Genomic DNA, 13,561 nt, shown 5'->3' with positions numbered 1-13,561 from the left:
CGAGGCCCTCGGCTTCCGGGCGGAGCCGCGTCTCCCTCCCCGCCCCGCGTCCCCAGCCCCGGCCCTTGTACTTCCGTCCCTGCCCGGCGAGGCTCGACCCGGACCCCGGCCGCGCCGCCCCCGCCCTGGCCCGCCCCCCGGGGGCCGCTCGGGGGCGGCCCGGTGCCATGGGCCGGCCACCTGCCTCTTCCCGCCCCGGGCGGGCCCCGCCACTTGTGTCGCGAGTTTGGAGGAGCTCAGCGGCCGGGAGAGTCAAGGGGGTGCCCCAGGGGCGGGTGGCCGCGGGCCCCAGGGCTGCACCCCACGCGTACAGGGTGGAGCAGGACAGAGAGGGGGCCCGGCCCGGACCCTCCCCTGGCTGATGGGAAGGATTGGGGCCTGAAAAACACTCTCTCAGGAAGAGAGACTGAAAGGGTGGGAAAGAATCCTTTGCCTTAGGGGGAGAGCAACAAAAGGGGACCCCATACAAGTGTATAAAATAACCGCTGGGCCACGTCTCTTGTCCCTGTCTCCGAACGGGGGAGCCGGGGGATGTTCGGTTATGCTGAAAGGTGGCAGATTCGAACCGATAAAAGGAAATACTTCTTCACACAACACATGCTTAAACTGTGGAACTCACCGCCACAGTATGTCTTTGAGGTCAAGAACTTATTCAGATTTGATGTGGGGTTGACCGTTGATGTGGAAATGTCCAGTTGATAGTTGATGCTATGAAAGTTTTAGAGGAGACGCAAACCCTCGTGCTTCAGGATTTAAGCCAGGGGTGGGCAAACTTTTTGGCCCAAGGGCCACATCGGGGTTGCGCAACTGTACAGAGGGCCAGATAGGGAAGGCTGTGCTCCCCAAACAGCCTGGCCCCCGCCCCCTGTCCACCCCCTCCCACTTCCCGCCCCCTGACTGACCTTTTCAGAACTCCTGACCCGTCCAGCCCCCCCTGCTCCTTGTCCCCTGAACTGGGACCCCCTGTCCCCTATCCAACCCCCTCCACACCCCCGACCCCTGACAGCTCCCCTGGACTCCCCCCCCATCCACCCATCCTCTGCTCCTCGCCCCCTGACCGCCCCCTCCCAGGACCCCCTGCCCCTAACTGCCCCCCAGGATCCCACCCCCTTATCCACCCCCCCGCTCCCTGTCCCCTGACTGCTCCCCCACCTCCTATCCACACCCCACCCCCTGACAGGCCCCCCAAGACTCCCACTCCCAACCCTCCCTGTTCCCCTGACCGCCCCCCCAGAACCTCCACCCCATCCAACCGCTCCCTGACTGCCCCCCGGGACCCCCCCGCTCCCTTACCTAACCTCCCTGCTCCCTGCCCCCTTACCATGCTGCTCAGAGCAGCAGGAGCTCGCAGCCACGCCACGCGGCCAGAGCCAGCCACGCTCCCCATGCTGCCCAGTAGGAGCAGCGGGCCAGAGCACTGCCCACGTGGCGATGTAGCTGTGGGAGAGGGGGAACAGTGGGGGAGGGGCAGGGGGCTAGCCTCCTCAGCCAGGAGCTGAGGGGCCGGGCAGGATGGTCCCGTGGGCTGTAGTTTGCCCACCTCTGATTTAAACCATCTCTAATGAAGAGGCGTCGGGAGGGATGAGACCTTCACAGTGTGCAAATTATCCCCCATCTGCCGATTCTGGGGGTTCCTGCACCTTCCTCTAAGAATCTGGTGCTGGTCACCATTACCAGAAACAGGATACTGGACTAGATGGACCCTGGGTCTGATCCAGGCCAGCAATTCCTAAGTTTGGACCAAGAAGGAGGATACGCTGGGGCATGCAGCCTCTGAAGGTTGCAATTTTGTCTTAAAGAGGAAGAATTTGTAGCACTTCTTGAGTTCCTTTCAGTGTTTTTCCCAGGAATTGAAATTAGGGGTGTGTGTTCAAATTTACAAGTGGGGGTGTGTGTCAGGGCCGATGAGGGGTGAGACCCTGAGGGTGAAGCTGGGCTGTATGGCACCATAGTAAAAACTGAAAAATATTTCATGACCATTTTATTAGATTTTAAAATCATCACACAAATTAAAGTTGACTACTCAAGCCTTCTATGAAGCACGACATCTACATCCTTCTTGGTTTCTTGTTATAATTTTGCACAACTCTGTTAATGAGCTTCTTGAACGCAATGCGTTCATCTTTGGTGGCTTCTCCTGTGTCCGGTACTTCCATTCCTTCAACCGATATGCTCATTAGTTCATTCCCATGATCAGGCAGAAGGCCTCTTCTCTCCGAACACAGCATTCTATTACATGATGAAAAAGAACGCTCGACTGTAGCTGTTGTGACTGGGAGTAGCAAGAAATGAATTCCTACTTCTTTCAGCCCAGGAAACGTAGCACAAAGATCGGGTCGAGCCTCTCGTGATGATCAAAAAGAAGTTGAAGTCAAATCTCCATTCATTCGTCATATGATATTCCACTGTGTGTTCTAATTCTCTGTTCTGTCCTGAGCACATGGCAGCCCCAGGGCTGGTAGTGCTGCACTCGACTCAGCTGTCGGTGTTTTATAGGACAGGGATCTGTAAAAGCTACATAGAGGCTGAGTAGAATCTAGAAGTTGCTGTTGTCGATTTTTAAGAATCAAGTCTGTGTACTTTTTCGGTTGTCTTAACAAACACTTCTTGTCCTCTTCACTTAATGATTCTGTATAAATACCTTCATTAGTCAACTTCTGGACTGAAGTCTTTGCTTCTTCCAGTACTTTTTCAATGGATAGCTCTCTGATTGATCCAAGCGTAGCTTCTATTGCTGGACAAAGATCTACTTCGGTTGTAGCAGATGCCGATGACATTGTTTAATGACCGAAGTGGTTTCAACAGTAGACTTACAAGAGAGAGAATGGCGATAGTCTTCTGTAAATTTAGTAGCAGAAGTAATCCACCAGCCTCACTATTTAGATCCATCCCATCTTGGTAGATACTTTCCAAAGCCAGTAATAATGGCTGGAGTAATTTTAAGACAACAGCTAAGGATCGCTCATGAGAAAGCCAGAGGGTTTTCCCAGGTTAGACTAATTTGAACTTCAGTCCCAGTGTATCTTCTATATTGTCCAAGATATTCAGTCTTTTTGGACTCTTGCTGAAAAAAGAATATAATGAAGACATTAAATTTATAGCTTTTTAAATGTCTTTTGAAGAGTCCGCAGCTCGTACTAGCGCTAGTTGGAGTAGGTGGCCTCTGCAGTATGTATAGGAGAGACTAGGGTTACGCTTTTCTCTGAGCAAAGCTTGTGCTCCACCCTGTCTTCCAGAGAAGTTTGCAGCTCCATCAAATGCACAAGCAGCCATCTGTTTGGGGGCCCACTGACGAGCATTTAACTCTTCTAAGATGTGGGTTGTCACAGCTGCAGCCAATCTGTCCTCTATAACTTGAACATCTAGAAAGCATGTACTGGCCTACCGCTGACATCAAGATAACGTACACAATGACTTAATACTTGATGACCATTTGCACTGGTGCATTCATCAGCCATGTAAACAAATTTTTGAACGTGGTCAGAGAGGTCTTCACTTTTTCAACTGTTGAGCCTTTCACTGTTGCACCGCATGCATCTAGCCAGTCAGTTGAGTTTCTTGCAGAAAGGCAGTGAGCATTTGCTGGTCTTGTTCGGAACCAGTGTTCAACTTCAGGATGAACACGTGTCAATGCCCTTAGCATTGGCCTCCGGTCTGCCAGTGTGCGGCATCTCTTGCCTAAAGGGAAAGTAGGAGGCCACGGCCACGTTGGTTCGCATGTGTTGTGTCTCCAGCATTCTTACCAGCCTCATTAACACTCACCGGTGCTGTCCTGGGTCAGCGGGGACTCAGCGTTCAGAGGTGCTTTCACCTGAGTTCACCTCCCAGGTGGGGGGCAAGAAGGCGCCTCGCTCGTTCCTCCAGCTGCTCACGGTTCGCTCTGGCCTCTGTTGTTCGTTGTGCCACCGTTCACTCCATCGCTCTGTAGCCAATGGCCCTGCGCCGTCACCTTCGGCTGCCACCTCCACTGTGACCTCTGCCAGTGGGTCTCTTGAGGTTCCACCGGCTGTCAGTGATTTCAGCCGAGCTCTCGGGGGGAACCTCGCTGCGAGTGCAGACTGGGCCGTCTCTGCCACAGAAACACTGTCCCACAGCCGGTCGGAGCACTTAGACCTGATTCTCAGTGATTTCAGCCGAGCTCTCGGGGGGAACCTCGCTGCGAGTGCAGACTGGGCCGTCTCTGCCACAGAAACACTGTCCCACAGCCGGTCGGAGCACTTAGACCTGATTCTCAGTGATTTCAGCTGTAGTGGTCACTTAGCAGAACAAAAGACTCTCTATGGAGCCTAATCAGCTCTGTCTTTAAACAGTGGAGAGGGGCAGGTCAAACAGTACTTGTGACTCGGGCAGACCATCAAGGCTAAGTACGGTTCTACTGCCCTTTACTCCTACAATAAGAATAACAACATTTCTTCCCCCCCCCCCCCATTCAAGTGATTTGTAACCCAGCCCCAGCCAAAATCTATCACTTGGGCAACACAGCTCTATTTGCTGGATACCTGGGTAGATGAGGTGTGAATGTAAATACAGTCTGGTCCTGAAGCCTTTCCCCCCAGCCCCCAGCTCATCACTGGCTGTCAGGGAGAGCTCGTTTAGACTTTGCTTACAAATCATCATTTGAAATTATTAGGTTGGCCCACATCACCGAAATGAATGCACTGACATTGTCACAAACAGCTGTGGAAGGAAGCTAGTCTATGTTCCTACTTTTCAAATCTACGATACTTTTTCAGATACACGTATTTTATCATACACTGTGTATGCTTTTAAAGTGTGTATTAATGTTTCAATTTCAATTCACATTTCCAAACAATCACTAAACTGGCAACACTGTGTGTAACTAGTTCACAAAACTGGGGGAGGGGGGTTGGGGAAATTCAGGGGGAGTAAACACCCCCATGGGGGGGTGTAGGGAAATCCCTGGTTCCTTTTCTGACACCCCCTGGCTTGCAAAATTTGGGATGGTCACGAAATGGCTGCGTTGCTTTGGCATGTACTCTCCTGCCCCCAGGAGTTCTCAGGGAAAGAGGAGACTGGCCTGGCATTTCAACACAACCCACCCTGTGTCATTCAAGGAATGAATCAGCTGTGATCTCAGAGGAGGGAAGGGTGCTGGCGGGCCGCCAGTCTGCTAGGAGGGAGGGAGAGAGTTCCTGTAAACCTGCTATTGAGTGGGAAGAAGGAATTCTGGAGTTTCATCCTCTGAGCAGTGAAGGAAGTGGTGGTGACCCAGACCTTTCTGACCTCACCTTCGGCCTCTGGGCCAAAACTGTCCCCAGCAGGGCTTCTTTCTCCCTTTGCCTTCAGGTTTCTGCCTCAGGCTGTTGATTTTTTGTTAACGATTGTTAGTGCCCAGTATAGCTTATGGGGGTGGGGAGAGAGACGGGGGATGGGATGCTCTCTTATTACTGCATCATTAACTCCTGTGAACTGCATGGCTGGTTGCTACACACTAGCCTGGCTGCAGGGCAGGGACGGCTGCCTGTGTGAAGGTTTGCGGATCAGTGCTGAGTCTTGCACCGTGTTGCAGTAGACGCGCTGACAGACTGTGCACTGGCTTGAGAAATGACAGAAATTCTGACTATACCCCTGATCCTGCTACAGGGTCTGCATTGAGTCAGGAGTCCTGGGCTTCAGAGTAGCAGCCGTGTTAGTCTCTATCCGCAAAAAGAACAGGAGGACTTGTGGCACCTTAGAGACTAACCAATTTATTTGAGCATGAGTGAAAAATACAGTGGGGAGATTTATATACACAGAGAGCATGAAACAATGGGTGTTCACCAGACACACTGTAACCAGAGTGATCACTTAAGGTGAGCTATTACCAGCAGGAGAGTAGGGGTGGGGGGAACCTTTTGTAGTGATAATCAAGGTGAGCCATTTCCAGCAGTTGACAAGAACGTCTGAGGAACAGTCGGGGTAGGGGGGGAATAAACCTGGGGAAATAGTTTTACTTTGTGTAATGACCCATCTACTCCCAGTCTCTATTCAAGCCTAAGTTAACTGTATCCAGTTTTGCAAATTAATTCCAATTTATCAGTCTCTCATTGGAGTGTGTTTCTGAAGTTTTTTGTTGACGAATTGCAACTTTTAGGTCTGTAATCAAGTGAGCAAAGAGATTGAAGTGTTCTCCGACTGGTTTTTGAATGTTATAATTCTTGACATCTGATATGTGTCCATTTATTCTTTTACGTAGAGACTGTCCAGTTTGGCCAATGTACATGGCAGAGGGGCATTGCTGGCACATGGTGGCATATATCACATTGGTAGATGCGCAGGTGAACGAGCCTCTGATAGTGTGGCTGATGTGATTAGGCCCTACGATGGTGTCCCCTAAATAGATATGTGGACACAGTTTGCAAAGGGCTTTGTTGCAAGGATAGGTTCCTGGGTTAGCGGTTCTGTTGTGTGGTGTGTGGTTGCTGGTGAGTATTTGTTTCAGGTTGGGGGGCTGTCTGTAAGCGAGGACTGGCCTGTCTCCCAAGATCTGTGAGAGTGATGGGTCGTCCTTCAGGATAGATCTTTGATGGGTCGTCCTTGTAGATCTTTGATGATGCATTGGAGAGGTTTTAGTTGGGGGCTGAAGTGGCATTCTGTTATTTTCTTTGTTGGGCCTGTCCTGTAGTAGGTGACTTCTGGGTACTCTTCTGGCTCTGTCAATCTGTTTCTTCACTTCAGCAGGTGGGTATTGTAGTTGTAAGAATGCTTGATAGAGATCTTGTAGGTGTTTGTCTCTGTCTGAGGGGTTGGAGCAAATGCGGTTGTATCAAAGAGCTTGGCTGTAGACAATGGATCGTGTGGTGTGGTCTGGAGGCATGTAGGTAGGAATAGCAGTCAGTAGGTTTCTGGTATAGGGTGGTGTTTATGTGACCATCGCTTATTAGCACCATAGTGTCCAGGAAGTGGATCTCTTGTGTGGACTGGTCCAGGCTGAGGTTGATGGTGGGATGGAAATTGTTGAAATCATGGTGGAATTCCTCAAGGGCTTCTTTTCCATGGGTCCAGATGATGAAGATATCATCAATGTAGCGCAAGTAGAGTAAGGACATTAAGGGATGAGAGCTGAGGAAGCGTTGTTTTAAGTCAGCCATAAAAATGTTGGCATACTGTGGGGCCATGCGGGTACCCATAGCAGTGCCGCTGATTTGAAGGTATACATTGTCTCCAAATGTGGAGTAGTTATGGGTAAGGACAAAGTCACAAAGTTCAGCCACCAGGTTAGCCGTGACATTATCGGGGATAGTGTTCTTGACGGCTTGTAGTCCATCTTTGTGTGGAATGTTGGTGTAGAGGGCTTCTACATCCATAGTGGCCAGGATGGTGTTATCAGGAAGATCACCGATGGATTGTAGTTTCCTCAGGAAGTCAGTGGTGTCTTGAAGGTAGCTGGGAGTGCTGGTAGCGTAGGGCCTGAGGAGGGAGTCTACATAGCCAGACAATCCTGCTGTCAGGGTGCCAATGCCTGAGATGATGGGGCGCCCAGGATTTCCAGGTTTATGGATCTTGGGTAGCAGATAGAATGCCCCAGGTCGGGGTTCCAGGGGTGTGTCTGTGCGGATTTGTTCTTGTGCTTTTTCAGGGAGTTTCTTGAGCAAATGCTGTAGTTTCTTTTGGTAACCCTCAGTGGGATCAGAGGGTAATGGCTTGTAGAAAGTGGTGTTGGAGAGCTGCTGAGCAGCCTCTTGTTCATATTCTGACCTATTCATGATGACAACATCACCTCCTTTGTCAGCCTTTTTGATTATGATGTCAGAGTTGTTTCTGAGGCTGTGGATGGCATTGTGTTCTGCACGGCTGAGGTTATGGGGCAAGGGATGCTGCTTTTCCATGATTTCAGCCCGTGCATGTCGGCGGAAGCAATCTATGTAGAAGTCCAGTCTGTTGTTTCGACTGGGAGTGGATGGGTCATTACACAAAGTAAAACTATTTCCCCATGTTTATTCCCCGCCACCCCGACTGTTCCTCAGATGTTCTTGTCAACTGCTGGAAATGGCTCACCTTGATTATCACTACAAAAGGTTCCCTCCACCCCTACTCTCCTGCTGGTAATAGCTCCCCTTAAGTGATCACTCTGGTTACAGTGTTTCTGGTAACACCCATTGTTTCATGTTCTGTGTGTATATAAATCTCCCCACTGTATTTTCCACTGAATGCATCCGATGAAGTGAGCTGTAGCTCACGAAAGCTCATGCTCAAATACATTTGTTAGTCTCTAAGGTGCCACAAGTACTCCTGTTCTTTTTGAATCCTGGGCTCTGTCTCTTGGAGGGGAGTGGGGTTTAGTGGTTAGAGCAGGCGGGGGCTGGAGAGCCAGGACTCCTGGGTTCTCTCCCTGGCTCTGGGAGGGGAGGGGAGTCTAATGGTTAGAGCTGGGGGCTGGGAGCCAGGACTCCTGGGTTCTCTCCCCGGCTTGGGGAGGGGAGGGGAGTCTAATGGTTAGAGCAGGGGGCTGGGAGCCAGGACTCCTGGGTTCTCTCCCTGGCTCTGGGAGGGGAGGGGAGGGGAGTCTCATGGTTAGAGCAGGGGGCTGGGAGCCAGGACTCCTGGGTTCTCTCCCCGGCTCGGGGAGGGGAGGGGAGTCTCATGGTTAGAGCAGGGGGCTGGGAGCCAGGACTCCTGGGTTCTCTCCCCGGCTCGGGGAGGGGAGGGGAGTCTCATGGTTAGAGCAGGGGGCTGGGAGCCAGGACTCCTGGGTTCTCTCCCCGGCTCGGGGAGGGGAGGGGAGTCTCATGGTTAGAGCAGGGGGCTGGGAGCCAGGACTCCTGGGTTCTCTCCCCGGCTCGGGGAGGGGAGGGGAGTCTCATGGTTAGAGCAGGGGGCTGGGAGCCAGGACTCCTGGGTTCTCTCCCTGGCTCGGGGAGGGGAGGGGAGTCTCATGGTTAGAGCAGGGGGCTGGGAGCCAGGACTCCTGGGTTCTCTCCCCGGCTCGGGGAGGGGAGGGGAGTCTCATGGTTAGAGCAGGGGGCTGGGAGCCAGGACTCCTGGGTTCTCTCCCCGGTTCGGGGAGGGGAGGGGAGTCTCATGGTTAGAGCAGGGGGCTGGGAGCCAGGACTCCTGGGTTCTCTCCCCGGCTTGGGGAGGGGAGGGGAGTCTAATGGTTAGAGCAGGGGGCTGGGAGCCAGGACTCCTGGGTTCCATTCCTGGTTCACCACCAACCTGCTCCGTGCTCGCCCGGCCTGACAGCAGCAGGGGCGGCCCCTGGGGTATCTAGGACGGCCCGCGAGCTGCTGTTGCAATGGTGGGGGGCAGCCAATCCCCGCCCCGATGGACGAGCGCTAGGACCTGGCGGGACGCGGGAGGAGGCGGGACTGACGGGCTCCGCAGAGCGCACGCGCAGTGGGGTGGTGAGGCAGGTCGCGCCTGCGCGTGGCGGGCTGTGAGCCGCTCGCCCTCAGGTAAGTGCAGGGGGGGTCCCGGCGTCTCCTTGGCCCCTCGGCCCCGCCCCCGCCCGCTCGACCCCCGTCGCCATGGCGCCGCGGGGGCCCCGCCCCCCAGGGCCGCCCTGAGCCGGGGCCCTGCAGCTCGGGGGGAGGCGGTGTCTGCTCCTGGGGGGCCCCGCGGGGGAGGGGTCTGGGGGCTCTGCCCCGTCGGTGGGGGGGGTTGGCCGGGAGGGGTCTGGGGGCTCTGCCCCGTCGGTGGGGGGGGTTGGCCGGGAGGGGTCTGGGGGCTCTGCCCCGTCGGTGGGGGGGGGGGATTGGCCGGGAGGGGTCTGGGGGCTCTGCCCCGTCGGTGGGGGGGGGGCTGGCCGGGAGGGGTCTGGGGGCTCTGCCCCGTCGGTGGGGGGCGGGGGGGGGTTGGCCGGGAGGGGTCTGGGGGCTCTGCCCCGTCGGTGGGGGGGGGGGCTGGCCGGGAGGGGTCTGGGGGCTCTGCCCCGTCGGTGGGGGGCGGGGGGGGGTTGGCCGGGAGGGTCTGGGGGCTCTGCCCCGTCGGGGGGGGGGGGATTGGCCGGGAGGGTCTGGGGGCTCTGCCCCGTCGGGGGGGGGGGGGTTGGCCGGGAGGGGTCTGGGGGCTCTGCCCCGTCGGTGGGGGGGGGGCTGGCCGGGAGGGGTCTGGGGGCTCTGCCCCGTCGGTGGGGGGCGGGGGGGGGTTGGCCGGGAGGGTCTGGGGGCTCTGCCCCGTCGGGGGGGGGGGGTTGGCCGGGAGGGGTCTGGGGGCTCTGCCCCGTCGGTGGGGGGGGGGGCTGGCCGGGAGGGGTCTGGGGGCTCTGCCCCGTCGGGGGGGGGGGGGGGGGTTGGCCGGGAGGGGTCTGGGGGCTCTGCCCCGTCGGTGGGGGGGGGGCTGGCCGGGAGGGGTCTGGGGGCTCTGCCCCGTCGGTGGGGGGGGGGGGGGGTTGGCCGGGAGGGGTCTGGGGGCTCTGCCCCGTCGGTGGGGGGGGGGGGTTGGCCGGGAGGGGTCTGGGGGCTCTGCCCCGTCGGTTGGGGACTCTGTCATGCACAGCTGGGGGAGGCTCCTGGATACAACTCTCATCCCTCTGGGTCTGTGCCCGTCACAGGCTGTGGGTACCCAGCACGGCCTGAGCCGGAGCGACCCGCCCTTACTGCGGCGATTACGCTGTGCGCTGGACATGCCAGGACGCAGAGCTCCATTCCCGGGAGCTCCATCACAGTAGGGTCCCCGCGGGTGTATTCTCCCTCGGGACTGCATGAGTGTGAGGGTTCACCCCATGTGGGTCCCGGGAGTGTACTGTCCTGTTGGGTTGCTGCCGGAGGCCAGGGTTCACTCCAGTTGGATTCCTGCAGGTGGACCACTGCCGTTGGCAGATGTTATTTGAGGATATTAAGTGACAAATCTGAGGAACTGTCCCAGATTGAGGTGTCATTAGAGGAGCTTTTGGAACAAATTGATAAACTAAACAGTAATACGTCACCAGGACCAGATGGGATTCACCCAAGAGTTCTGAAGGAACTGAGATGTGAAACTGCAGAACTACTAACTGTAGCCTGTAACTGATCATTTAAATCAGCTTCTGTACCAGATGACTGGAGGAGAGCTAATGTGATGCCAATCTTTAAAAAGGGCTCCAGAGGAGACCCCGGCAATTACAGGCCAGTAAGCCTGACTTCAGTACCGGGCAAACTGGCTGAAACTGTAGTAAAGAACAAAATTGTCAGACACATAGATAGATGAACATAATTTGTTGGGGACGAGTCAACATGGTTTTTGTAAAGGGAACTCATGCCCCCCTCCACCCCGGCCCGGAGCCCCTTGCTCCCTGCCCCGCCCACTGGGCCCTGGTGTTTTTATAGCATGTTGAGGGAGGCCTCAGCAAGAAAAAGGTGGAGAATCCTGCCCCAGGGTCTGTGCTGGGCCCAGTCCTATTCAGCATATTCATAAATGACCTGGAAACTGGAGTAAACAGCAAGGTGGCAAAATCTGCAGATGGTACAAAACTACTCAAGGTAGTTAAGTCCCAGGCAGACTGCGAAGAGCTACAAAGGGATCTCACAAACCTGGGTGCCTGGGCCACAAAATGGCAGATGAAATTCAGTGTTGATAAATGCAAAGTAATGCACATTGGAAAACATCATCCCAACTCTACATATAAAATGATGGGGTCTAAATTAGCTGTTACCACTCAAGAAAGATTTTGGAGTCATTGTGGGTAGTTCTCTGAAAACATCCACTCAGTGTGCAGCAGCCATCAAAAAAGCAAACAGAATGTTGGCATCATTAAGAAAGGGACAGATAATAAGACAGAAAATATCATATTGCCTCTATATAAATCCACGGTACGCTCACATCTTGAATAGTGTGTGCAGATGTGGTGCCCCATCTCAAAAAAGATATACTGGAATTGGAGAAGGTTCAAAAAAGGGCAACAAAAATGATTAGGGGTATGGAACGGCTTCCGTATGAGGAGAGATTTATGAGACTGGGGCTTTTCAGCTTGGAAAAGAGATGACTCGGGGGATATAATAAAGGTCTATAAAATCATGACTGATGTGGAGAAAGTAAATAAGGAGGTGTTATTTACTCCTCATAATACAAGAACTGGGGTCACCAAATGAAATTAATAGGCATCAGGTTTAAAACAAACAAAAGGAAGTATTTCTTCACATAATGCACAGTCAACCTGTGGAACTCTTTGCCAGAGGATGTTGTGAAGACCAAGGCTATAACAGGGTTCAAAAAAGAACTAGATAAATTGATGGAGAATAGGTCCATCAATGACTATTAGCCAAGACGGGCAGGGATGGTGTCCCTAGCCTCTGTTTGCCAGAAGCTGGGAATGAGTGACAGGGGATGGATCACTTGATGATTCCCTGTTCCGTTCATTCTCTCTGGGGTACCTGGCATTGACCACAGTTGGAAGACAGGATAGTGGGCTAGATGGACCTTTGGTCTGATCCAGTATGGCTATTCTTATATCTGTCATTCACCTGATAGGTGTACGGACAGAAACTTAAAGTATGATAGATAGATTCCCCCCCAAGTTACATGGAGCTTGTAAAACAATTGATTTTTCCTATGCAGTATTGTATAGCAAATGTCCCATGGATGGAAGTGTTTTAATATGAGCGCTGTAATTCAGCAGTATTTGTAATACCGTATTTGGAAAAAAGTGACCTGTCCCAGACATGTGCTGGTGTTGCTGGTGGAGGGAGCTGTGCCAGAGCGTCTCAGTGGCTTCTTCTAATGTGGCCCTGGCTGGTTCCTTAAAACTCGGTTAGCATAAAATATTAGTTTTACAGTATGTAGTCTCAGAGTAACAGCTGTGTTAGTCTGTATTCGAAAAAAGAAAAGGAGTACTTGTGGCACCTTAGGGACTAACCAATTTATTTGAGCATAAGCTTTCGTGAGCTACAGCTCACTTCATCGGATGCATACTGTGGAAAATACAGAAGATGTTTTTATACACACAGACCATGAAAAAATGGGTGTTTATCACTACAAAAGGTTTTCTCTCCCCCCACCCCACTCTCCTGCTGGTAATAGCTGATCTAAAGTGATCACTCTCCTTACAATGTGTATGATAATCAAGGTGGGCCATTTCCAGCACAAATCCAGGTTCCCCACCCCCACCCCCCCAGTCTGTTTTCCTCTAATCGCTGGTTGCTCCTTTCTTGGATTATTCACAAGATCACTACTAAGAAAAGGAGTACTTGTGGCACCTTAGAGACTAACCAATTTATTTGAGCATGAGCTTTCGTGAGCTACAGCTCACTTCATCAGATGTTTACCGTGGAATGTTTTCCACGGTAAACATCTGATGAAGTGAGCTGTAGCTCACGAAAGCTCATGCTCAAATAAATTGGTTAGTCTCTAAGGTGCCACAAGTACTCCTTTTCTTTTTGCGAATACAGACTAACACGGCTGTTCCTCTGAAAGATCACTACTGTGAATAGTGTGTTGGCTGTATTGCCATAGTGCCTATGGCAGTCAGGGATCAGGGCCCCTTTATGCTAGATGTTGTAAAGATAGAACACAAAGATGGTCCCTTTCCCAATGTCTTTACAAGAAGGCAAGAGACAATGGTGTGAATACAACAAACAAAGGGGGGAGGGAAGGAGCACACAGAAGATTAAGATCAGGGTGATCCGCAGTAGTCACAGCACACCAG

General features: G+C 53.2%; 1 protein-coding gene across 4 annotated transcripts in view; it reads left to right on the top strand.

Annotated features, from left to right (window-relative positions):
* The first annotated feature begins 9,320 nt into the window (after window positions 1-9,320).
* Window positions 9,321-13,561, top strand: part of ARMH3 (armadillo like helical domain containing 3) — a 194,357-nt gene continuing 190,116 nt past the window's right edge. For 3 of the 4 annotated variants that reach the window (XM_075131117.1, XM_075131116.1, XM_048857270.2), the window contains exon 1: window positions 9,321-9,395. The gene's annotated coding sequence lies outside the window, so the exon portion shown is untranslated. The remainder of the gene's footprint in view (window positions 9,396-13,561) is intronic. The other variant, XM_048857269.2, reaches the window with a different exon arrangement.

The sequence above is a fragment of the Caretta caretta genome, chromosome 7 (genome assembly GCF_965140235.1).
Source record: "Caretta caretta isolate rCarCar2 chromosome 7, rCarCar1.hap1, whole genome shotgun sequence".
Taxonomy (NCBI): domain Eukaryota; kingdom Metazoa; phylum Chordata; order Testudines; family Cheloniidae; genus Caretta; species Caretta caretta.
This window is presented reverse-complemented; position numbering and strand designations above follow the sequence as displayed.